Source organism: Schistocerca americana, unplaced genomic scaffold, assembly GCF_021461395.2.
Source record: "Schistocerca americana isolate TAMUIC-IGC-003095 unplaced genomic scaffold, iqSchAmer2.1 HiC_scaffold_1065, whole genome shotgun sequence".
Lineage (NCBI taxonomy): Eukaryota > Metazoa > Arthropoda > Insecta > Orthoptera > Acrididae > Schistocerca > Schistocerca americana.
This window is the reverse complement of record NW_025725118.1, coordinates 1-19,008: the sequence shown is the minus strand read 5'-3', so window position 1 is coordinate 19,008 and position 19,008 is coordinate 1. Positions and strand designations below refer to the sequence as shown.

Genomic DNA, 19,008 nt, shown 5'->3' with positions numbered 1-19,008 from the left:
AGGAGCTGCGTTCTACCCCACGAGAACACACCGCAATGGCACAAAAACGAGAAGTAAAAATTGGCAGCGGTGGGATTCGAACCCACGCCTCCGAAGAGACTGGTGCCTTAAACCAGCGCCTTAGACCGCTCGGCCACGCTACCTACACCAGTGTTCCTGGCATTTGTAGAATGCAGTGCACGACACAGCTTCCTGATCTGCTGCGACTGGTTGCTCGAACATCGCACCTCGAACGACTGCCCTTTTCGAATAGAGATTAACTACACAGGCAGCTGCCAGCGCCCTGGTGCGGCGGCATCGCGTGTTTATAAGGAATCGGTAGTGCCACCTGCAGCCTGAGGAACATGAGCACAAAATCAGGAGGGCACCGTGATTTCAATCACTGGGTCACTATCGTCATTGCAGCGACAGCAAGGCAGAACTTTAAAAAGTGCCGTGCCCCGGATTCGAGCCTGGGTTGTTGCGGCCACAACGCAATGTCCTGACCACTAGACGATCACGGCCACGGAGCCACCGCGGAATTCAACTCTCGCGACTGCAAGTGGCTGTGCACAGCAAAGCTCGGCCGACTGTGTCTCGCAACAGCTGTGTCAGACGCGGTCTCCATTATATGTATACTGGCAAACGAACGTGCCCGCGCTGATGGACACTGAGCAGAGTGGTTAGCTGCATTCAACCCCCGTGGCAATGTCTTGCAGTCCTCCAAGTCTGTTGACCGCAGGTATGTGCCCGGATAAGAGGTGGACAGATGTCGCATCTCTCTCGCCGTCACTTGTGGCCGCGAATCATATTTTACGTAGTTTTCTGCAAGCGTCAGCGGAGCGTCAGTCGAGCTAAGTCGGGACAAGTCGCATAAGAGGAGCAATAAAATGTGCATTTCCGGTACCGGGAATCGAACCCAGGCCTCCTGGGCGAGAGCCAGGTATCCCAGCCACTAGACGACACCGGATAACGACACAAGCACTCCTCCAACAAACACGGCGAGCGCCCACCCGCTACTTGACGACAACTGCAAAAATTTACGTTTCCACTTCGTAGAACGGCATGCTCGGGACGCATCTCGTGGAGACGAACGCCAGCAATCATGAGACCAAACTGCGCCGGTGAATCCTGTTGTTACACCACGCACCACTGTGCTACGACAGTTTAAGAAACCGACGCTGCGCTTTTTCCTTCGCGGGAAATCAGTGCTCCTGTTTTCGAGACAGAAAACGTTGGCAGCGGTGGGATTCGAACCCACGCCTCCCAAGAGACTGGTGCCTGAAACCAGCGCCTTAGACCGCTCGGCCACGCTACCTACGCGACGCGGCGGTCACAGGAGCTGCGTTCTACCCCACGAGAACACACCGCAATGGCACAAAAACGAGAAGTAAAAATTGGCAGCGGTGGGATTCGAACCCACGCCTCCGAAGAGACTGGTGCCTTAAACCAGCGCCTTAGACCGCTCGGCCACGCTACCTACACCAGTGTTCCTGGCATTTGTAGAATGCAGTGCACGACACAGCTTCCTGATCTGCTGCGACTGGTTGCTCGAACATCGCACCTCGAACGACTGCCCTTTTCGAATAGAGATTAACTACACAGGCAGCTGCCAGCGCCCTGGTGCGGCGGCATCGCGTGTTTATAAGGAATCGGTAGTGCCACCTGCAGCCTGAGGAACATGAGCACAAAATCAGGAGGGCACCGTGATTTCAATCACTGGGTCACTATCGTCATTGCAGCGACAGCAAGGCAGAACTTTAAAAAGTGCCGTGACCCGGATTCGAGCCTGGGTTGTTGCGGTCACAACGCAATGTCCTGACCACTAGACGATCACGGCCACGGAGCCACCGCGGAATTCAACTCTCGCGACTGCAAGTGGCTGTGCACAGCAAAGCTCGGCCGACTGTGTCTCGCAACAGCTGTGTCAGACGCGGTCTCCATTATATGTATACTGGCAAACGAACGTGCCCGCGCTGATGGACACTGAGCAGAGTGGTTAGCTGCATTCAACCCCCGTGGCAATGTCTTGCAGTCCTCCAAGTCTGTTGACCGCAGGTATGTGCCCGGATAAGAGGTGGACAGATGTCGCATCTCTCTCGCCGTCACTTGTGGCCGCGAATCATATTTTACGTAGTTTCCTGCAAGCGTCAGCGGAGCGTCAGTCGAGCTAAGTCGGGACAAGTCGCATAAGAGGAGCAATAAAATGTGCATTTCCGGTGCCGGGAATCGAACCCAGGCCTCCTGGGCGAGAGCCAGGTATCCCAGCCACTAGACGACACCGGATAACGACACAAGCACTCCTCCAACAAACACGGCGAGCGCCCACCCGCTACTTGACGACAACTGCAAAAATTTACGTTTCCACTTCGTAGAACGGCATGCTCGGGACGCATCTCGTGGAGACGAACGCCAGCAATCATGAGACCAAACTGCGCCGGTGAATCCTGTTGTTACACCACGCACCACTGTGCTACGACAGTCTAAGAAACCGACGCTGCGCTTTTTCCTTCGCGGGAAATCAGTACTCCTGTTTTCGAGACAGAAAACGTTGGCAGCGGTGGGATTCGAACCCACGCCTCCCAAGAGACTGGTGCCTGAAACCAGCGCCTTAGACCGCTCGGCCACGCTACCTACGCGACGCGGCGGTCACAGGAGCTGCGTTCTACCCCACGAGAACACACCGCAATGGCACAAAAACGAGAAGTAAAAATTGGCAGCGGTGGGATTCGAACCCACGCCTCCGAAGAGACTGGTGCCTTAAACCAGCGCCTTAGACCGCTCGGCCACGCTACCTACACCAGTGTTCCTGGCATTTGTAGAATGCAGTGCACGACACAGCTTCCTGATCTGCTGCGACTGGTTGCTCGAACATCGCACCTCGAACGACTGCCCTTTTCGAATAGAGATTAACTACACAGGCAGCTGCCAGCGCCCTGGTGCGGCGGCATCGCGTGTTTATAAGGAATCGGTAGTGCCACCTGCAGCCTGAGGAACATGAGCACAAAATCAGGAGGGCACCGTGATTTCAATCACTGGGTCACTATCGTCATTGCAGCGACAGCAAGGCAGAACTTTAAAAAGTGCCGTGACCCGGATTCGAGCCTGGGTTGTTGCGGTCACAACGCAATGTCCTGACCACTAGACGATCACGGCCACGGAACCACCGCGGAATTCAACTCTCGCGACTGCAAGTGGCTGTGCACAGCAAAGCTCGGCCGACTGTGTCTCGCAACAGCTGTGTCAGACGCGGTCTCCATTATATGTATACTGGCAAACGAACGTGCCCGCGCTGATGGACACTGAGCAGAGTGGTTAGCTGCATTCAACCCCCGTGGCAATGTCTTGCAGTCCTCCAAGTCTGTTGACCGCAGGTATGTGCCCGGATAAGAGGTGGACAGATGTCGCATCTCTCTCGCCGTCACTTGTGGCCGCGAATCATATTTTACGTAGTTTCCTGCAAGCGTCAGCGGAGCGTCAGTCGAGCTAAGTCGGGACAAGTCGCATAAGAGGAGCAATAAAATGTGCATTTCCGGTGCCGGGAATCGAACCCAGGCCTCCTGGGCGAGAGCCAGGTATCCCAGCCACTAGACGACACCGGATAACGACACAAGCACTCCTCCAACAAACACGGCGAGCGCCCACCCGCTACTTGACGACAACTGCAAAAATTTACGTTTCCACTTCGTAGAACGGCATGCTCGGGACGCATCTCGTGGAGACGAACGCCAGCAATCATGAGACCAAACTGCGCCGGTGAATCCTGTTGTTACACCACGCACCACTGTGCTACGACAGTCTAAGAAACCGACGCTGCGCTTTTTCCTTCGCGGGAAATCAGTACTCCTGTTTTCGAGACAGAAAACGTTGGCAGCGGTGGGATTCGAACCCACGCCTCCCAAGAGACTGGTGCCTGAAACCAGCGCCTTAGACCGCTCGGCCACGCTACCTACGCGACGCGGCGGTCACAGGAGCTGCGTTCTACCCCACGAGAACACACCGCAATGGCACAAAAACGAGAAGTAAAAATTGGCAGCGGTGGGATTCGAACCCACGCCTCCGAAGAGACTGGTGCCTTAAACCAGCGCCTTAGACCGCTCGGCCACGCTACCTACACCAGTGTTCCTGGCATTTGTAGAATGCAGTGCACGACACAGCTTCCTGATCTGCTGCGACTGGTTGCTCGAACATCGCACCTCGAACGACTGCCCTTTTCGAATAGAGATTAACTACACAGGCAGCTGCCAGCGCCCTGGTGCGGCGGCATCGCGTGTTTATAAGGAATCGGTAGTGCCACCTGCAGCCTGAGGAACATGAGCACAAAATCAGGAGGGCACCGTGATTTCAATCACTGGGTCACTATCGTCATTGCAGCGACAGCAAGGCAGAACTTTAAAAAGTGCCGTGACCCGGATTCGAGCCTGGGTTGTTGCGGTCACAACGCAATGTCCTGACCACTAGACGATCACGGCCACGGAGCCACCGCGGAATTCAACTCTCGCGACTGCAAGTGGCTGTGCACAGCAAAGCTCGGCCGACTGTGTCTCGCAACAGCTGTGTCAGACGCGGTCTCCATTATATGTATACTGGCAAACGAACGTGCCCGCGCTGATGGACACTGAGCAGAGTGGTTAGCTGCATTCAACCCCCGTGGCAATGTCTTGCAGTCCTCCAAGTCTGTTGACCGCAGGTATGTGCCCGGATAAGAGGTGGACAGATGTCGCATCTCTCTCGCCGTCACTTGTGGCCGCGAATCATATTTTACGTAGTTTTCTGCAAGCGTCAGCGGAGCGTCAGTCGAGCTAAGTCGGGACAAGTCGCATAAGAGGAGCAATAAAATGTGCATTTCCGGTGCCGGGAATCGAACCCAGGCCTCCTGGGCGAGAGCCAGGTATCCCAGCCACTAGACGACACCGGATAACGACACAAGCACTCCTCCAACAAACACGGCGAGCGCCCACCCGCTACTTGACGACAACTGCAAAAATTTACGTTTCCACTTCGTAGAACGGCATGCTCGGGACGCATCTCGTGGAGACGAACGCCAGCAATCATGAGACCAAACTGCGCCGGTGAATCCTGTTGTTACACCACGCACCACTGTGCTACGACAGTTTAAGAAACCGACGCTGCGCTTTTTCCTTCGCGGGAAATCAGTACTCCTGTTTTCGAGACAGAAAACGTTGGCAGCGGTGGGATTCGAACCCACGCCTCCCAAGAGACTGGTGCCTGAAACCAGCGCCTTAGACCGCTCGGCCACGCTACCTACGCGACGCGGCGGTCACAGGAGCTGCGTTCTACCCCACGAGAACACACCGCAATGGCACAAAAACGAGAAGTAAAAATTGGCAGCGGTGGGATTCGAACCCACGCCTCCGAAGAGACTGGTGCCTTAAACCAGCGCCTTAGACCGCTCGGCCACGCTACCTACACCAGTGTTCCTGGCATTTGTAGAATGCAGTGCACGACACAGCTTCCTGATCTGCTGCGACTGGTTGCTCGAACATCGCACCTCGAACGACTGCCCTTTTCGAATAGAGATTAACTACACAGGCAGCTGCCAGCGCCCTGGTGCGGCGGCATCGCGTGTTTATAAGGAATCGGTAGTGCCACCTGCAGCCTGAGGAACATGAGCACAAAATCAGGAGGGCACCGTGATTTCAATCACTGGGTCACTATCGTCATTGCAGCGACAGCAAGGCAGAACTTTAAAAAGTGCCGTGACCCGGATTCGAGCCTGGGTTGTTGCGGTCACAACGCAATGTCCTGACCACTAGACGATCACGGCCACGGAGCCACCGCGGAATTCAACTCTCGCGACTGCAAGTGGCTGTGCACAGCAAAGCTCGGCCGACTGTGTCTCGCAACAGCTGTGTCAGACGCGGTCTCCATTATATGTATACTGGCAAACGAACGTGCCCGCGCTGATGGACACTGAGCAGAGTGGTTAGCTGCATTCAACCCCCGTGGCAATGTCTTGCAGTCCTCCAAGTCTGTTGACCGCAGGTATGTGCCCGGATAAGAGGTGGACAGATGTCGCATCTCTCTCGCCGTCACTTGTGGCCGCGAATCATATTTTACGTAGTTTTCTGCAAGCGTCAGCGGAGCGTCAGTCGAGCTAAGTCGGGACAAGTCGCATAAGAGGAGCAATAAAATGTGCATTTCCGGTGCCGGGAATCGAACCCAGGCCTCCTGGGCGAGAGCCAGGTATCCCAGCCACTAGACGACACCGGATAACGACACAAGCACTCCTCCAACAAACACGGCGAGCGCCCACCCGCTACTTGACGACAACTGCAAAAATTTACGTTTCCACTTCGTAGAACGGCATGCTCGGGACGCATCTCGTGGAGACGAACGCCAGCAATCATGAGACCAAACTGCGCCGGTGAATCCTGTTGTTACACCACGCACCACTGTGCTACGACAGTTTAAGAAACCGACGCTGCGCTTTTTCCTTCGCGGGAAATCAGTACTCCTGTTTTCGAGACAGAAAACGTTGGCAGCGGTGGGATTCGAACCCACGCCTCCCAAGAGACTGGTGCCTGAAACCAGCGCCTTAGACCGCTCGGCCACGCTACCTACGCGACGCGGCGGTCACAGGAGCTGCGTTCTACCCCACGAGAACACACCGCAATGGCACAAAAACGAGAAGTAAAAATTGGCAGCGGTGGGATTCGAACCCACGCCTCCGAAGAGACTGGTGCCTTAAACCAGCGCCTTAGACCGCTCGGCCACGCTACCTACACCAGTGTTCCTGGCATTTGTAGAATGCAGTGCACGACACAGCTTCCTGATCTGCTGCGACTGGTTGCTCGAACATCGCACCTCGAACGACTGCCCTTTTCGAATAGAGATTAACTACACAGGCAGCTGCCAGCGCCCTGGTGCGGCGGCATCGCGTGTTTATAAGGAATCGGTAGTGCCACCTGCAGCCTGAGGAACATGAGCACAAAATCAGGAGGGCACCGTGATTTCAATCACTGGGTCACTATCGTCATTGCAGCGACAGCAAGGCAGAACTTTAAAAAGTGCCGTGACCCGGATTCGAGCCTGGGTTGTTGCGGTCACAACGCAATGTCCTGACCACTAGACGATCACGGCCACGGAGCCACCGCGGAATTCAACTCTCGCGACTGCAAGTGGCTGTGCACAGCAAAGCTCGGCCGACTGTGTCTCGCAACAGCTGTGTCAGACGCGGTCTCCATTATATGTATACTGGCAAACGAACGTGCCCGCGCTGATGGACACTGAGCAGAGTGGTTAGCTGCATTCAACCCCCGTGGCAATGTCTTGCAGTCCTCCAAGTCTGTTGACCGCAGGTATGTGCCCGGATAAGAGGTGGACAGATGTCGCATCTCTCTCGCCGTCACTTGTGGCCGCGAATCATATTTTACGTAGTTTTCTGCAAGCGTCAGCGGAGCGTCAGTCGAGCTAAGTCGGGACAAGTCGCATAAGAGGAGCAATAAAATGTGCATTTCCGGTGCCGGGAATCGAACCCAGGCCTCCTGGGCGAGAGCCAGGTATCCCAGCCACTAGACGACACCGGATAACGACACAAGCACTCCTCCAACAAACACGGCGAGCGCCCACCCGCTACTTGACGACAACTGCAAAAATTTACGTTTCCACTTCGTAGAACGGCATGCTCGGGACGCATCTCGTGGAGACGAACGCCAGCAATCATGAGACCAAACTGCGCCGGTGAATCCTGTTGTTACACCACGCACCACTGTGCTACGACAGTTTAAGAAACCGACGCTGCGCTTTTTCCTTCGCGGGAAATCAGTACTCCTGTTTTCGAGACAGAAAACGTTGGCAGCGGTGGGATTCGAACCCACGCCTCCCAAGAGACTGGTGCCTGAAACCAGCGCCTTAGACCGCTCGGCCACGCTACCTACGCGACGCGGCGGTCACAGGAGCTGCGTTCTACCCCACGAGAACACACCGCAATGGCACAAAAACGAGAAGTAAAAATTGGCAGCGGTGGGATTCGAACCCACGCCTCCGAAGAGACTGGTGCCTTAAACCAGCGCCTTAGACCGCTCGGCCACGCTACCTACACCAGTGTTCCTGGCATTTGTAGAATGCAGTGCACGACACAGCTTCCTGATCTGCTGCGACTGGTTGCTCGAACATCGCACCTCGAACGACTGCCCTTTTCGAATAGAGATTAACTACACAGGCAGCTGCCAGCGCCCTGGTGCGGCGGCATCGCGTGTTTATAAGGAATCGGTAGTGCCACCTGCAGCCTGAGGAACATGAGCACAAAATCAGGAGGGCACCGTGATTTCAATCACTGGGTCACTATCGTCATTGCAGCGACAGCAAGGCAGAACTTTAAAAAGTGCCGTGACCCGGATTCGAGCCTGGGTTGTTGCGGTCACAACGCAATGTCCTGACCACTAGACGATCACGGCCACGGAGCCACCGCGGAATTCAACTCTCGCGACTGCAAGTGGCTGTGCACAGCAAAGCTCGGCCGACTGTGTCTCGCAACAGCTGTGTCAGACGCGGTCTCCATTATATGTATACTGGCAAACGAACGTGCCCGCGCTGATGGACACTGAGCAGAGTGGTTAGCTGCATTCAACCCCCGTGGCAATGTCTTGCAGTCCTCCAAGTCTGTTGACCGCAGGTATGTGCCCGGATAAGAGGTGGACAGATGTCGCATCTCTCTCGCCGTCACTTGTGGCCGCGAATCATATTTTACGTAGTTTTCTGCAAGCGTCAGCGGAGCGTCAGTCGAGCTAAGTCGGGACAAGTCGCATAAGAGGAGCAATAAAATGTGCATTTCCGGTGCCGGGAATCGAACCCAGGCCTCCTGGGCGAGAGCCAGGTATCCCAGCCACTAGACGACACCGGATAACGACACAAGCACTCCTCCAACAAACACGGCGAGCGCCCACCCGCTACTTGACGACAACTGCAAAAATTTACGTTTCCACTTCGTAGAACGGCATGCTCGGGACGCATCTCGTGGAGACGAACGCCAGCAATCATGAGACCAAACTGCGCCGGTGAATCCTGTTGTTACACCACGCACCACTGTGCTACGACAGTTTAAGAAACCGACGCTGCGCTTTTTCCTTCGCGGGAAATCAGTACTCCTGTTTTCGAGACAGAAAACGTTGGCAGCGGTGGGATTCGAACCCACGCCTCCCAAGAGACTGGTGCCTGAAACCAGCGCCTTAGACCGCTCGGCCACGCTACCTACGCGACGCGGCGGTCACAGGAGCTGCGTTCTACCCCACGAGAACACACCGCAATGGCACAAAAACGAGAAGTAAAAATTGGCAGCGGTGGGATTCGAACCCACGCCTCCGAAGAGACTGGTGCCTTAAACCAGCGCCTTAGACCGCTCGGCCACGCTACCTACACCAGTGTTCCTGGCATTTGTAGAATGCAGTGCACGACACAGCTTCCTGATCTGCTGCGACTGGTTGCTCGAACATCGCACCTCGAACGACTGCCCTTTTCGAATAGAGATTAACTACACAGGCAGCTGCCAGCGCCCTGGTGCGGCGGCATCGCGTGTTTATAAGGAATCGGTAGTGCCACCTGCAGCCTGAGGAACATGAGCACAAAATCAGGAGGGCACCGTGATTTCAATCACTGGGTCACTATCGTCATTGCAGCGACAGCAAGGCAGAACTTTAAAAAGTGCCGTGACCCGGATTCGAGCCTGGGTTGTTGCGGTCACAACGCAATGTCCTGACCACTAGACGATCACGGCCACGGAGCCACCGCGGAATTCAACTCTCGCGACTGCAAGTGGCTGTGCACAGCAAAGCTCGGCCGACTGTGTCTCGCAACAGCTGTGTCAGACGCGGTCTCCATTATATGTATACTGGCAAACGAACGTGCCCGCGCTGATGGACACTGAGCAGAGTGGTTAGCTGCATTCAACCCCCGTGGCAATGTCTTGCAGTCCTCCAAGTCTGTTGACCGCAGGTATGTGCCCGGATAAGAGGTGGACAGATGTCGCATCTCTCTCGCCGTCACTTGTGGCCGCGAATCATATTTTACGTAGTTTTCTGCAAGCGTCAGCGGAGCGTCAGTCGAGCTAAGTCGGGACAAGTCGCATAAGAGGAGCAATAAAATGTGCATTTCCGGTGCCGGGAATCGAACCCAGGCCTCCTGGGCGAGAGCCAGGTATCCCAGCCACTAGACGACACCGGATAACGACACAAGCACTCCTCCAACAAACACGGCGAGCGCCCACCCGCTACTTGACGACAACTGCAAAAATTTACGTTTCCACTTCGTAGAACGGCATGCTCGGGACGCATCTCGTGGAGACGAACGCCAGCAATCATGAGACCAAACTGCGCCGGTGAATCCTGTTGTTACACCACGCACCACTGTGCTACGACAGTTTAAGAAACCGACGCTGCGCTTTTTCCTTCGCGGGAAATCAGTACTCCTGTTTTCGAGACAGAAAACGTTGGCAGCGGTGGGATTCGAACCCACGCCTCCCAAGAGACTGGTGCCTGAAACCAGCGCCTTAGACCGCTCGGCCACGCTACCTACGCGACGCGGCGGTCACAGGAGCTGCGTTCTACCCCACGAGAACACACCGCAATGGCACAAAAACGAGAAGTAAAAATTGGCAGCGGTGGGATTCGAACCCACGCCTCCGAAGAGACTGGTGCCTTAAACCAGCGCCTTAGACCGCTCGGCCACGCTACCTACACCAGTGTTCCTGGCATTTGTAGAATGCAGTGCACGACACAGCTTCCTGATCTGCTGCGACTGGTTGCTCGAACATCGCACCTCGAACGACTGCCCTTTTCGAATAGAGATTAACTACACAGGCAGCTGCCAGCGCCCTGGTGCGGCGGCATCGCGTGTTTATAAGGAATCGGTAGTGCCACCTGCAGCCTGAGGAACATGAGCACAAAATCAGGAGGGCACCGTGATTTCAATCACTGGGTCACTATCGTCATTGCAGCGACAGCAAGGCAGAACTTTAAAAAGTGCCGTGACCCGGATTCGAGCCTGGGTTGTTGCGGTCACAACGCAATGTCCTGACCACTAGACGATCACGGCCACGGAGCCACCGCGGAATTCAACTCTCGCGACTGCAAGTGGCTGTGCACAGCAAAGCTCGGCCGACTGTGTCTCGCAACAGCTGTGTCAGACGCGGTCTCCATTATATGTATACTGGCAAACGAACGTGCCCGCGCTGATGGACACTGAGCAGAGTGGTTAGCTGCATTCAACCCCCGTGGCAATGTCTTGCAGTCCTCCAAGTCTGTTGACCGCAGGTATGTGCCCGGATAAGAGGTGGACAGATGTCGCATCTCTCTCGCCGTCACTTGTGGCCGCGAATCATATTTTACGTAGTTTTCTGCAAGCGTCAGCGGAGCGTCAGTCGAGCTAAGTCGGGACAAGTCGCATAAGAGGAGCAATAAAATGTGCATTTCCGGTGCCGGGAATCGAACCCAGGCCTCCTGGGCGAGAGCCAGGTATCCCAGCCACTAGACGACACCGGATAACGACACAAGCACTCCTCCAACAAACACGGCGAGCGCCCACCCGCTACTTGACGACAACTGCAAAAATTTACGTTTCCACTTCGTAGAACGGCATGCTCGGGACGCATCTCGTGGAGACGAACGCCAGCAATCATGAGACCAAACTGCGCCGGTGAATCCTGTTGTTACACCACGCACCACTGTGCTACGACAGTTTAAGAAACCGACGCTGCGCTTTTTCCTTCGCGGGAAATCAGTACTCCTGTTTTCGAGACAGAAAACGTTGGCAGCGGTGGGATTCGAACCCACGCCTCCCAAGAGACTGGTGCCTGAAACCAGCGCCTTAGACCGCTCGGCCACGCTACCTACGCGACGCGGCGGTCACAGGAGCTGCGTTCTACCCCACGAGAACACACCGCAATGGCACAAAAACGAGAAGTAAAAATTGGCAGCGGTGGGATTCGAACCCACGCCTCCGAAGAGACTGGTGCCTTAAACCAGCGCCTTAGACCGCTCGGCCACGCTACCTACACCAGTGTTCCTGGCATTTGTAGAATGCAGTGCACGACACAGCTTCCTGATCTGCTGCGACTGGTTGCTCGAACATCGCACCTCGAACGACTGCCCTTTTCGAATAGAGATTAACTACACAGGCAGCTGCCAGCGCCCTGGTGCGGCGGCATCGCGTGTTTATAAGGAATCGGTAGTGCCACCTGCAGCCTGAGGAACATGAGCACAAAATCAGGAGGGCACCGTGATTTCAATCACTGGGTCACTATCGTCATTGCAGCGACAGCAAGGCAGAACTTTAAAAAGTGCCGTGACCCGGATTCGAGCCTGGGTTGTTGCGGTCACAACGCAATGTCCTGACCACTAGACGATCACGGCCACGGAGCCACCGCGGAATTCAACTCTCGCGACTGCAAGTGGCTGTGCACAGCAAAGCTCGGCCGACTGTGTCTCGCAACAGCTGTGTCAGACGCGGTCTCCATTATATGTATACTGGCAAACGAACGTGCCCGCGCTGATGGACACTGAGCAGAGTGGTTAGCTGCATTCAACCCCCGTGGCAATGTCTTGCAGTCCTCCAAGTCTGTTGACCGCAGGTATGTGCCCGGATAAGAGGTGGACAGATGTCGCATCTCTCTCGCCGTCACTTGTGGCCGCGAATCATATTTTACGTAGTTTTCTGCAAGCGTCAGCGGAGCGTCAGTCGAGCTAAGTCGGGACAAGTCGCATAAGAGGAGCAATAAAATGTGCATTTCCGGTGCCGGGAATCGAACCCAGGCCTCCTGGGCGAGAGCCAGGTATCCCAGCCACTAGACGACACCGGATAACGACACAAGCACTCCTCCAACAAACACGGCGAGCGCCCACCCGCTACTTGACGACAACTGCAAAAATTTACGTTTCCACTTCGTAGAACGGCATGCTCGGGACGCATCTCGTGGAGACGAACGCCAGCAATCATGAGACCAAACTGCGCCGGTGAATCCTGTTGTTACACCACGCACCACTGTGCTACGACAGTTTAAGAAACCGACGCTGCGCTTTTTCCTTCGCGGGAAATCAGTACTCCTGTTTTCGAGACAGAAAACGTTGGCAGCGGTGGGATTCGAACCCACGCCTCCCAAGAGACTGGTGCCTGAAACCAGCGCCTTAGACCGCTCGGCCACGCTACCTACGCGACGCGGCGGTCACAGGAGCTGCGTTCTACCCCACGAGAACACACCGCAATGGCACAAAAACGAGAAGTAAAAATTGGCAGCGGTGGGATTCGAACCCACGCCTCCGAAGAGACTGGTGCCTTAAACCAGCGCCTTAGACCGCTCGGCCACGCTACCTACACCAGTGTTCCTGGCATTTGTAGAATGCAGTGCACGACACAGCTTCCTGATCTGCTGCGACTGGTTGCTCGAACATCGCACCTCGAACGACTGCCCTTTTCGAATAGAGATTAACTACACAGGCAGCTGCCAGCGCCCTGGTGCGGCGGCATCGCGTGTTTATAAGGAATCGGTAGTGCCACCTGCAGCCTGAGGAACATGAGCACAAAATCAGGAGGGCACCGTGATTTCAATCACTGGGTCACTATCGTCATTGCAGCGACAGCAAGGCAGAACTTTAAAAAGTGCCGTGACCCGGATTCGAGCCTGGGTTGTTGCGGTCACAACGCAATGTCCTGACCACTAGACGATCACGGCCACGGAGCCACCGCGGAATTCAACTCTCGCGACTGCAAGTGGCTGTGCACAGCAAAGCTCGGCCGACTGTGTCTCGCAACAGCTGTGTCAGACGCGGTCTCCATTATATGTATACTGGCAAACGAACGTGCCCGCGCTGATGGACACTGAGCAGAGTGGTTAGCTGCATTCAACCCCCGTGGCAATGTCTTGCAGTCCTCCAAGTCTGTTGACCGCAGGTATGTGCCCGGATAAGAGGTGGACAGATGTCGCATCTCTCTCGCCGTCACTTGTGGCCGCGAATCATATTTTACGTAGTTTTCTGCAAGCGTCAGCGGAGCGTCAGTCGAGCTAAGTCGGGACAAGTCGCATAAGAGGAGCAATAAAATGTGCATTTCCGGTGCCGGGAATCGAACCCAGGCCTCCTGGGCGAGAGCCAGGTATCCCAGCCACTAGACGACACCGGATAACGACACAAGCACTCCTCCAACAAACACGGCGAGCGCCCACCCGCTACTTGACGACAACTGCAAAAATTTACGTTTCCACTTCGTAGAACGGCATGCTCGGGACGCATCTCGTGGAGACGAACGCCAGCAATCATGAGACCAAACTGCGCCGGTGAATCCTGTTGTTACACCACGCACCACTGTGCTACGACAGTTTAAGAAACCGACGCTGCGCTTTTTCCTTCGCGGGAAATCAGTACTCCTGTTTTCGAGACAGAAAACGTTGGCAGCGGTGGGATTCGAACCCACGCCTCCCAAGAGACTGGTGCCTGAAACCAGCGCCTTAGACCGCTCGGCCACGCTACCTACGCGACGCGGCGGTCACAGGAGCTGCGTTCTACCCCACGAGAACACACCGCAATGGCACAAAAACGAGAAGTAAAAATTGGCAGCGGTGGGATTCGAACCCACGCCTCCGAAGAGACTGGTGCCTTAAACCAGCGCCTTAGACCGCTCGGCCACGCTACCTACACCAGTGTTCCTGGCATTTGTAGAATGCAGTGCACGACACAGCTTCCTGATCTGCTGCGACTGGTTGCTCGAACATCGCACCTCGAACGACTGCCCTTTTCGAATAGAGATTAACTACACAGGCAGCTGCCAGCGCCCTGGTGCGGCGGCATCGCGTGTTTATAAGGAATCGGTAGTGCCACCTGCAGCCTGAGGAACATGAGCACAAAATCAGGAGGGCACCGTGATTTCAATCACTGGGTCACTATCGTCATTGCAGCGACAGCAAGGCAGAACTTTAAAAAGTGCCGTGACCCGGATTCGAGCCTGGGTTGTTGCGGTCACAACGCAATGTCCTGACCACTAGACGATCACGGCCACGGAGCCACCGCGGAATTCAACTCTCGCGACTGCAAGTGGCTGTGCACAGCAAAGCTCGGCCGACTGTGTCTCGCAACAGCTGTGTCAGACGCGGTCTCCATTATATGTATACTGGCAAACGAACGTGCCCGCGCTGATGGACACTGAGCAGAGTGGTTAGCTGCATTCAACCCCCGTGGCAATGTCTTGCAGTCCTCCAAGTCTGTTGACCGCAGGTATGTGCCCGGATAAGAGGTGGACAGATGTCGCATCTCTCTCGCCGTCACTTGTGGCCGCGAATCATATTTTACGTAGTTTTCTGCAAGCGTCAGCGGAGCGTCAGTCGAGCTAAGTCGGGACAAGTCGCATAAGAGGAGCAATAAAATGTGCATTTCCGGTGCCGGGAATCGAACCCAGGCCTCCTGGGCGAGAGCCAGGTATCCCAGCCACTAGACGACACCGGATAACGACACAAGCACTCCTCCAACAAACACGGCGAGCGCCCCACCCGCTACTTGACGACAACTGCAAAAATTTACGTTTCCACTTCGTAGAACGGCATGCTCGGGACGCATCTCGTGGAGACGAACGCCAGCAATCATGAGACCAAACTGCGCCGGTGAATCCTGTTGTTACACCACGCACCACTGTGCTACGACAGTTTAAGAAACCGACGCTGCGCTTTTTCCTTCGCGGGAAATCAGTGCTCCTGTTTTCGAGACAGAAAACGTTGGCAGCGGTGGGATTCGAACCCACGCCTCCCAAGAGACTGGTGCCTGAAACCAGGCGCCTTAGACCGCTCGGCCACGCTACCTACGCGACGCGGCGGTCACAGGAGCTGCGTTCTACCCCACGAGAACACACCGCAATGGCACAAAAACGAGAAGTAAAAATTGGCAGCGGTGGGATTCGAACCCACGCCTCCGAAGAGACTGGTGCCTTAAACCAGCGCCTTAGACCGCTCGGCCACGCTACCTACACCAGTGTTCCTGGCATTTGTAGAATGCAGTGCACGACACAGCTTCCTGATCTGCTGCGACTGGTTGCTCGAACATCGCACCTCGAACGACTGCCCTTTTCGAATAGAGATTAACTACACAGGCAGCTGCCAGCGCCCTGGTGCGGCGGCATCGCGTGTTTATAAGGAATCGGTAGTGCCACCTGCAGCCTGAGGAACATGAGCACAAAATCAGGAGGGCACCGTGATTTCAATCACTGGGTCACTATCGTCATTGCAGCGACAGCAAGGCAGAACTTTAAAAAGTGCCGTGACCCGGATTCGAGCCTGGGTTGTTGCGGTCACAACGCAATGTCCTGACCACTAGACGATCACGGCCACGGAGCCACCGCGGAATTCAACTCTCGCGACTGCAAGTGGCTGTGCACAGCAAAGCTCGGCCGACTGTGTCTCGCAACAGCTGTGTCAGACGCGGGTCTCCATTATATGTATACTGGCAAACGAACGTGCCCGCGCTGATGGACACTGAGCAGAGTGGTTAGCTGCATTCAACCCCCGTGGCAATGTCTTGCAGTCCTCCAAGTCTGTTGACCGCAGGTATGTGCCCGGATAAGAGGTGGACAGATGTCGCATCTCTCTCGCCGTCACTTGTGGCCGCGAATCATATTTTACGTAGTTTTCTGCAAGCGTCAGCGGAGCGTCAGTCGAGCTAAGTCGGGACAAGTCGCATAAGAGGAGCAATAAAATGTGCATTTCCGGTACCGGGAATCGAACCCAGGCCTCCTGGGCGAGAGCCAGGTATCCCAGCCACTAGACGACACCGGATAACGACACAAGCACTCCTCCAACAAACACGGCGAGCGCCCACCCGCTACTTGACGACAACTGCAAAAATTTACGTTTCCACTTCGTAGAACGGCATGCTCGGGACGCATCTCGTGGAGACGAACGCCAGCAATCATGAGACCAAACTGCGCCGGTGAATCCTGTTGTTACACCACGCACCACTGTGCTACGACAGTTTAAGAAACCGACGCTGCGCTTTTTCCTTCGCGGGAAATCAGTACTCCTGTTTTCGAGACAGAAAACGTTGGCAGCGGTGGGATTCGAACCCACGCCTCCCAAGAGACTGGTGCCTGAAACCAGCGCCTTAGACCGCTCGGCCACGCTACCTACGCGACGCGGCGGTCACAGGAGCTGCGTTCTACCCCACGAGAACACACCGCAATGGCACAAAAACGAGAAGTAAAAAATTGGCAGCGGTGGGATTCGAACCCACGCCTCCGAAGAGACTGGTGCCTTAAACCAGCGCCTTAGACCGCTCGGCCACGCTACCTACACCAGTGTTCCTGGCATTTGTAGAATGCAGTGCACGACACAGCTTCCTGATCTGCTGCGACTGGTTGCTCGAACATCGCACCTCGAACGACTGCCCTTTTCGAATAGAGATTAACTACACAGGCAGCTGCCAGCGCCCTGGTGCGGCGGCATCGCGTGTTTATAAGGAATCGGTAGTGCCACCTGCAGCCTGAGGAACATGAGCACAAAATCAGGAGGGCACCGTGATTTCAATCACTGGGTCACTATCGTCATTGCAGCGACAGCAAGGCAGAACTTTAAAAAGTGCCGTGACCCGGATTCGAGCCTGGGTTGTTGCGGTCACAACGCAATGTCCTGACCACTAGACGATCACGGCCACGGAGCCACCGCGGAATTCAACTCTCGCGACTGCAAGTGGCTGTGCACAGCAAAGCTCGGCCGACTGTGTCTCGCAACAGCTGTGTCAGACGCGGTCTCCATTATATGTATACTGGCAAACGAACGTGCCCGCGCTGATGGACACTGAGCAGAGTGGTTAGCTGCATTCAACCCCCGTGGCAATGTCTTGCAGTCCTCCAAGTCTGTTGACCGCAGGTATGTGCCCGGATAAGAGGTGGACAGATGTCGCATCTCTCTCGCCGTCACTTGTGGCCGCGAATCATATTTTACGTAGTTTTCTGCAAGCGTCAGCGGAGCGTCAGTCGAGCTAAGTCGGGACAAGTCGCATAAGAGGAGCAATAAAATGTGCATTTCCGGTGCCGGGAATCGAACCCAGGGCCTCCTGGGCGAGAGCCAGGTATCCCAGCCACTAGACGACACCGGATAACGACACAAGCACTCCTCCAACAAACACGGCGAGCGCCCCACCCGCTACTTGACGACAACTGCAAAAATTTACGTTTCCACTTCGTAGAACGGCATGCTCGGGACGCATCTCGTGGAGACGAACGCCAGCAATCATGAGACCAAACTGCGCCGGTGAATCCTGTTGTTACACCACGCACCACTGTGCTACGACAGTTTAAGAAACCGACGCTGCGCTTTTTCCTTCGCGGGAAATCAGTGCTCCTGTTTTCGAGACAGAAAACGTTGGCAGCGGTGGGATTCGAACCCACGCCTCCCAAGAGGACTGGTGCCTGAAACCAGCGCCTTAGACCGCTCGGCCACGCTACCTACGCGACGCGGCGGTCACAGGAGCTGCGTTCTACCCCACGAGAACACACCGCAATGGCACAAAAACGAGAAGTAAAAATTGGCAGCGGTGGGATTCGAACCCACGCCTCCGAAGAGACTGGTGCCTTAAACCAGCGCCTTAGACCGCTCGGCCACGCTACCTACACCAGTGTTCCTGGCATTTGTAGAATGCAGTGCACGACACAGCTTCCTGATCTGCTGCGACTGGTTTGCTCGAACATCGCACCTCGAACGACTGCCCTTTTCGAATAGAGATTAACTACACAGGCAGCTGCCAGCGCCCTGGTGCGGCGGCATCGCGTGTTATAAGGAATCGGTAGTGCCACCTGCAGCCTGAGGAACATGAGCACAAAATCAGGAGGGCACCGTGATTTCAATCACTGGGTCACTATCGTCATTGCAGCGACAGCAAGGCAGAACTTTAAAAAGTGCCGTGACCCGGATTCGAGCCTGGGTTGTTGCGGTCACAACGCAATGTCCTGACCACTAGACGATCACGGCCACGGAGCCACCGCGGAATTCAACTCTCGCGACTGCAAGTGGCTGTGCACAGCAAAGCTCGGCCGACTGTGTCT

At 55.4% G+C, this 19,008-nt stretch overlaps 43 non-coding genes across 43 annotated transcripts; all 43 read right to left on the bottom strand.

The window, feature by feature from the left end:
• Positions 1-61: 61 nt before the first annotated feature.
• Positions 62-143, bottom strand: Trnal-aag. Its single transcript has one exon. It is a non-coding gene; the product is annotated as a tRNA-Leu (tRNA).
• Positions 144-877: 734 nt separating this feature from the next.
• Positions 878-949, bottom strand: Trnae-cuc. The gene has a single exon. It is a non-coding gene; the product is annotated as a tRNA-Glu (tRNA).
• Positions 950-1,215: 266 nt separating this feature from the next.
• Trnal-cag lies at positions 1,216-1,297 on the bottom strand. Its single transcript has one exon. It is a non-coding gene; the product is annotated as a tRNA-Leu (tRNA).
• Positions 1,298-1,377: 80 nt separating this feature from the next.
• Positions 1,378-1,459, bottom strand: Trnal-aag. Its single transcript has one exon. It is a non-coding gene; the product is annotated as a tRNA-Leu (tRNA).
• Positions 1,460-2,193: 734 nt separating this feature from the next.
• Positions 2,194-2,265, bottom strand: Trnae-cuc. Its single transcript has one exon. It is a non-coding gene; the product is annotated as a tRNA-Glu (tRNA).
• Positions 2,266-2,531: 266 nt separating this feature from the next.
• Positions 2,532-2,613, bottom strand: Trnal-cag. Its single transcript has one exon. It is a non-coding gene; the product is annotated as a tRNA-Leu (tRNA).
• Positions 2,614-2,693: 80 nt separating this feature from the next.
• Positions 2,694-2,775, bottom strand: Trnal-aag. The gene has a single exon. It is a non-coding gene; the product is annotated as a tRNA-Leu (tRNA).
• A 734-nt stretch (positions 2,776-3,509) lies between these two features.
• Positions 3,510-3,581, bottom strand: Trnae-cuc. Its single transcript has one exon. It is a non-coding gene; the product is annotated as a tRNA-Glu (tRNA).
• A 266-nt stretch (positions 3,582-3,847) lies between these two features.
• Trnal-cag lies at positions 3,848-3,929 on the bottom strand. Its single transcript has one exon. It is a non-coding gene; the product is annotated as a tRNA-Leu (tRNA).
• An 80-nt stretch (positions 3,930-4,009) lies between these two features.
• On the bottom strand, positions 4,010-4,091 carry Trnal-aag. The gene has a single exon. It is a non-coding gene; the product is annotated as a tRNA-Leu (tRNA).
• Positions 4,092-4,825: 734 nt separating this feature from the next.
• On the bottom strand, positions 4,826-4,897 carry Trnae-cuc. Its single transcript has one exon. It is a non-coding gene; the product is annotated as a tRNA-Glu (tRNA).
• A 266-nt stretch (positions 4,898-5,163) lies between these two features.
• On the bottom strand, positions 5,164-5,245 carry Trnal-cag. Its single transcript has one exon. It is a non-coding gene; the product is annotated as a tRNA-Leu (tRNA).
• Positions 5,246-5,325: 80 nt separating this feature from the next.
• On the bottom strand, positions 5,326-5,407 carry Trnal-aag. The gene has a single exon. It is a non-coding gene; the product is annotated as a tRNA-Leu (tRNA).
• A 734-nt stretch (positions 5,408-6,141) lies between these two features.
• Trnae-cuc lies at positions 6,142-6,213 on the bottom strand. The gene has a single exon. It is a non-coding gene; the product is annotated as a tRNA-Glu (tRNA).
• Positions 6,214-6,479: 266 nt separating this feature from the next.
• Positions 6,480-6,561, bottom strand: Trnal-cag. Its single transcript has one exon. It is a non-coding gene; the product is annotated as a tRNA-Leu (tRNA).
• An 80-nt stretch (positions 6,562-6,641) lies between these two features.
• Positions 6,642-6,723, bottom strand: Trnal-aag. Its single transcript has one exon. It is a non-coding gene; the product is annotated as a tRNA-Leu (tRNA).
• Positions 6,724-7,457: 734 nt separating this feature from the next.
• Positions 7,458-7,529, bottom strand: Trnae-cuc. The gene has a single exon. It is a non-coding gene; the product is annotated as a tRNA-Glu (tRNA).
• Positions 7,530-7,795: 266 nt separating this feature from the next.
• Positions 7,796-7,877, bottom strand: Trnal-cag. The gene has a single exon. It is a non-coding gene; the product is annotated as a tRNA-Leu (tRNA).
• Positions 7,878-7,957: 80 nt separating this feature from the next.
• On the bottom strand, positions 7,958-8,039 carry Trnal-aag. Its single transcript has one exon. It is a non-coding gene; the product is annotated as a tRNA-Leu (tRNA).
• A 734-nt stretch (positions 8,040-8,773) lies between these two features.
• Positions 8,774-8,845, bottom strand: Trnae-cuc. Its single transcript has one exon. It is a non-coding gene; the product is annotated as a tRNA-Glu (tRNA).
• A 266-nt stretch (positions 8,846-9,111) lies between these two features.
• On the bottom strand, positions 9,112-9,193 carry Trnal-cag. The gene has a single exon. It is a non-coding gene; the product is annotated as a tRNA-Leu (tRNA).
• Positions 9,194-9,273: 80 nt separating this feature from the next.
• Positions 9,274-9,355, bottom strand: Trnal-aag. The gene has a single exon. It is a non-coding gene; the product is annotated as a tRNA-Leu (tRNA).
• Positions 9,356-10,089: 734 nt separating this feature from the next.
• Trnae-cuc lies at positions 10,090-10,161 on the bottom strand. The gene has a single exon. It is a non-coding gene; the product is annotated as a tRNA-Glu (tRNA).
• A 266-nt stretch (positions 10,162-10,427) lies between these two features.
• Positions 10,428-10,509, bottom strand: Trnal-cag. Its single transcript has one exon. It is a non-coding gene; the product is annotated as a tRNA-Leu (tRNA).
• An 80-nt stretch (positions 10,510-10,589) lies between these two features.
• On the bottom strand, positions 10,590-10,671 carry Trnal-aag. Its single transcript has one exon. It is a non-coding gene; the product is annotated as a tRNA-Leu (tRNA).
• A 734-nt stretch (positions 10,672-11,405) lies between these two features.
• On the bottom strand, positions 11,406-11,477 carry Trnae-cuc. Its single transcript has one exon. It is a non-coding gene; the product is annotated as a tRNA-Glu (tRNA).
• Positions 11,478-11,743: 266 nt separating this feature from the next.
• Trnal-cag lies at positions 11,744-11,825 on the bottom strand. The gene has a single exon. It is a non-coding gene; the product is annotated as a tRNA-Leu (tRNA).
• Positions 11,826-11,905: 80 nt separating this feature from the next.
• Positions 11,906-11,987, bottom strand: Trnal-aag. The gene has a single exon. It is a non-coding gene; the product is annotated as a tRNA-Leu (tRNA).
• Positions 11,988-12,721: 734 nt separating this feature from the next.
• Positions 12,722-12,793, bottom strand: Trnae-cuc. The gene has a single exon. It is a non-coding gene; the product is annotated as a tRNA-Glu (tRNA).
• Positions 12,794-13,059: 266 nt separating this feature from the next.
• Positions 13,060-13,141, bottom strand: Trnal-cag. The gene has a single exon. It is a non-coding gene; the product is annotated as a tRNA-Leu (tRNA).
• An 80-nt stretch (positions 13,142-13,221) lies between these two features.
• On the bottom strand, positions 13,222-13,303 carry Trnal-aag. The gene has a single exon. It is a non-coding gene; the product is annotated as a tRNA-Leu (tRNA).
• Positions 13,304-14,037: 734 nt separating this feature from the next.
• Trnae-cuc lies at positions 14,038-14,109 on the bottom strand. Its single transcript has one exon. It is a non-coding gene; the product is annotated as a tRNA-Glu (tRNA).
• A 266-nt stretch (positions 14,110-14,375) lies between these two features.
• On the bottom strand, positions 14,376-14,457 carry Trnal-cag. The gene has a single exon. It is a non-coding gene; the product is annotated as a tRNA-Leu (tRNA).
• An 80-nt stretch (positions 14,458-14,537) lies between these two features.
• On the bottom strand, positions 14,538-14,619 carry Trnal-aag. The gene has a single exon. It is a non-coding gene; the product is annotated as a tRNA-Leu (tRNA).
• Positions 14,620-15,353: 734 nt separating this feature from the next.
• Trnae-cuc lies at positions 15,354-15,425 on the bottom strand. The gene has a single exon. It is a non-coding gene; the product is annotated as a tRNA-Glu (tRNA).
• Positions 15,426-15,692: 267 nt separating this feature from the next.
• Positions 15,693-15,775, bottom strand: Trnal-cag. Its single transcript has one exon. It is a non-coding gene; the product is annotated as a tRNA-Leu (tRNA).
• An 80-nt stretch (positions 15,776-15,855) lies between these two features.
• Trnal-aag lies at positions 15,856-15,937 on the bottom strand. Its single transcript has one exon. It is a non-coding gene; the product is annotated as a tRNA-Leu (tRNA).
• Positions 15,938-16,672: 735 nt separating this feature from the next.
• Trnae-cuc lies at positions 16,673-16,744 on the bottom strand. Its single transcript has one exon. It is a non-coding gene; the product is annotated as a tRNA-Glu (tRNA).
• A 266-nt stretch (positions 16,745-17,010) lies between these two features.
• Positions 17,011-17,092, bottom strand: Trnal-cag. Its single transcript has one exon. It is a non-coding gene; the product is annotated as a tRNA-Leu (tRNA).
• Positions 17,093-17,173: 81 nt separating this feature from the next.
• Positions 17,174-17,255, bottom strand: Trnal-aag. The gene has a single exon. It is a non-coding gene; the product is annotated as a tRNA-Leu (tRNA).
• A 734-nt stretch (positions 17,256-17,989) lies between these two features.
• Positions 17,990-18,062, bottom strand: Trnae-cuc. Its single transcript has one exon. It is a non-coding gene; the product is annotated as a tRNA-Glu (tRNA).
• Positions 18,063-18,329: 267 nt separating this feature from the next.
• On the bottom strand, positions 18,330-18,412 carry Trnal-cag. Its single transcript has one exon. It is a non-coding gene; the product is annotated as a tRNA-Leu (tRNA).
• Positions 18,413-18,492: 80 nt separating this feature from the next.
• On the bottom strand, positions 18,493-18,574 carry Trnal-aag. Its single transcript has one exon. It is a non-coding gene; the product is annotated as a tRNA-Leu (tRNA).
• Between the last annotated feature and the right edge of the window lie 434 nt (positions 18,575-19,008).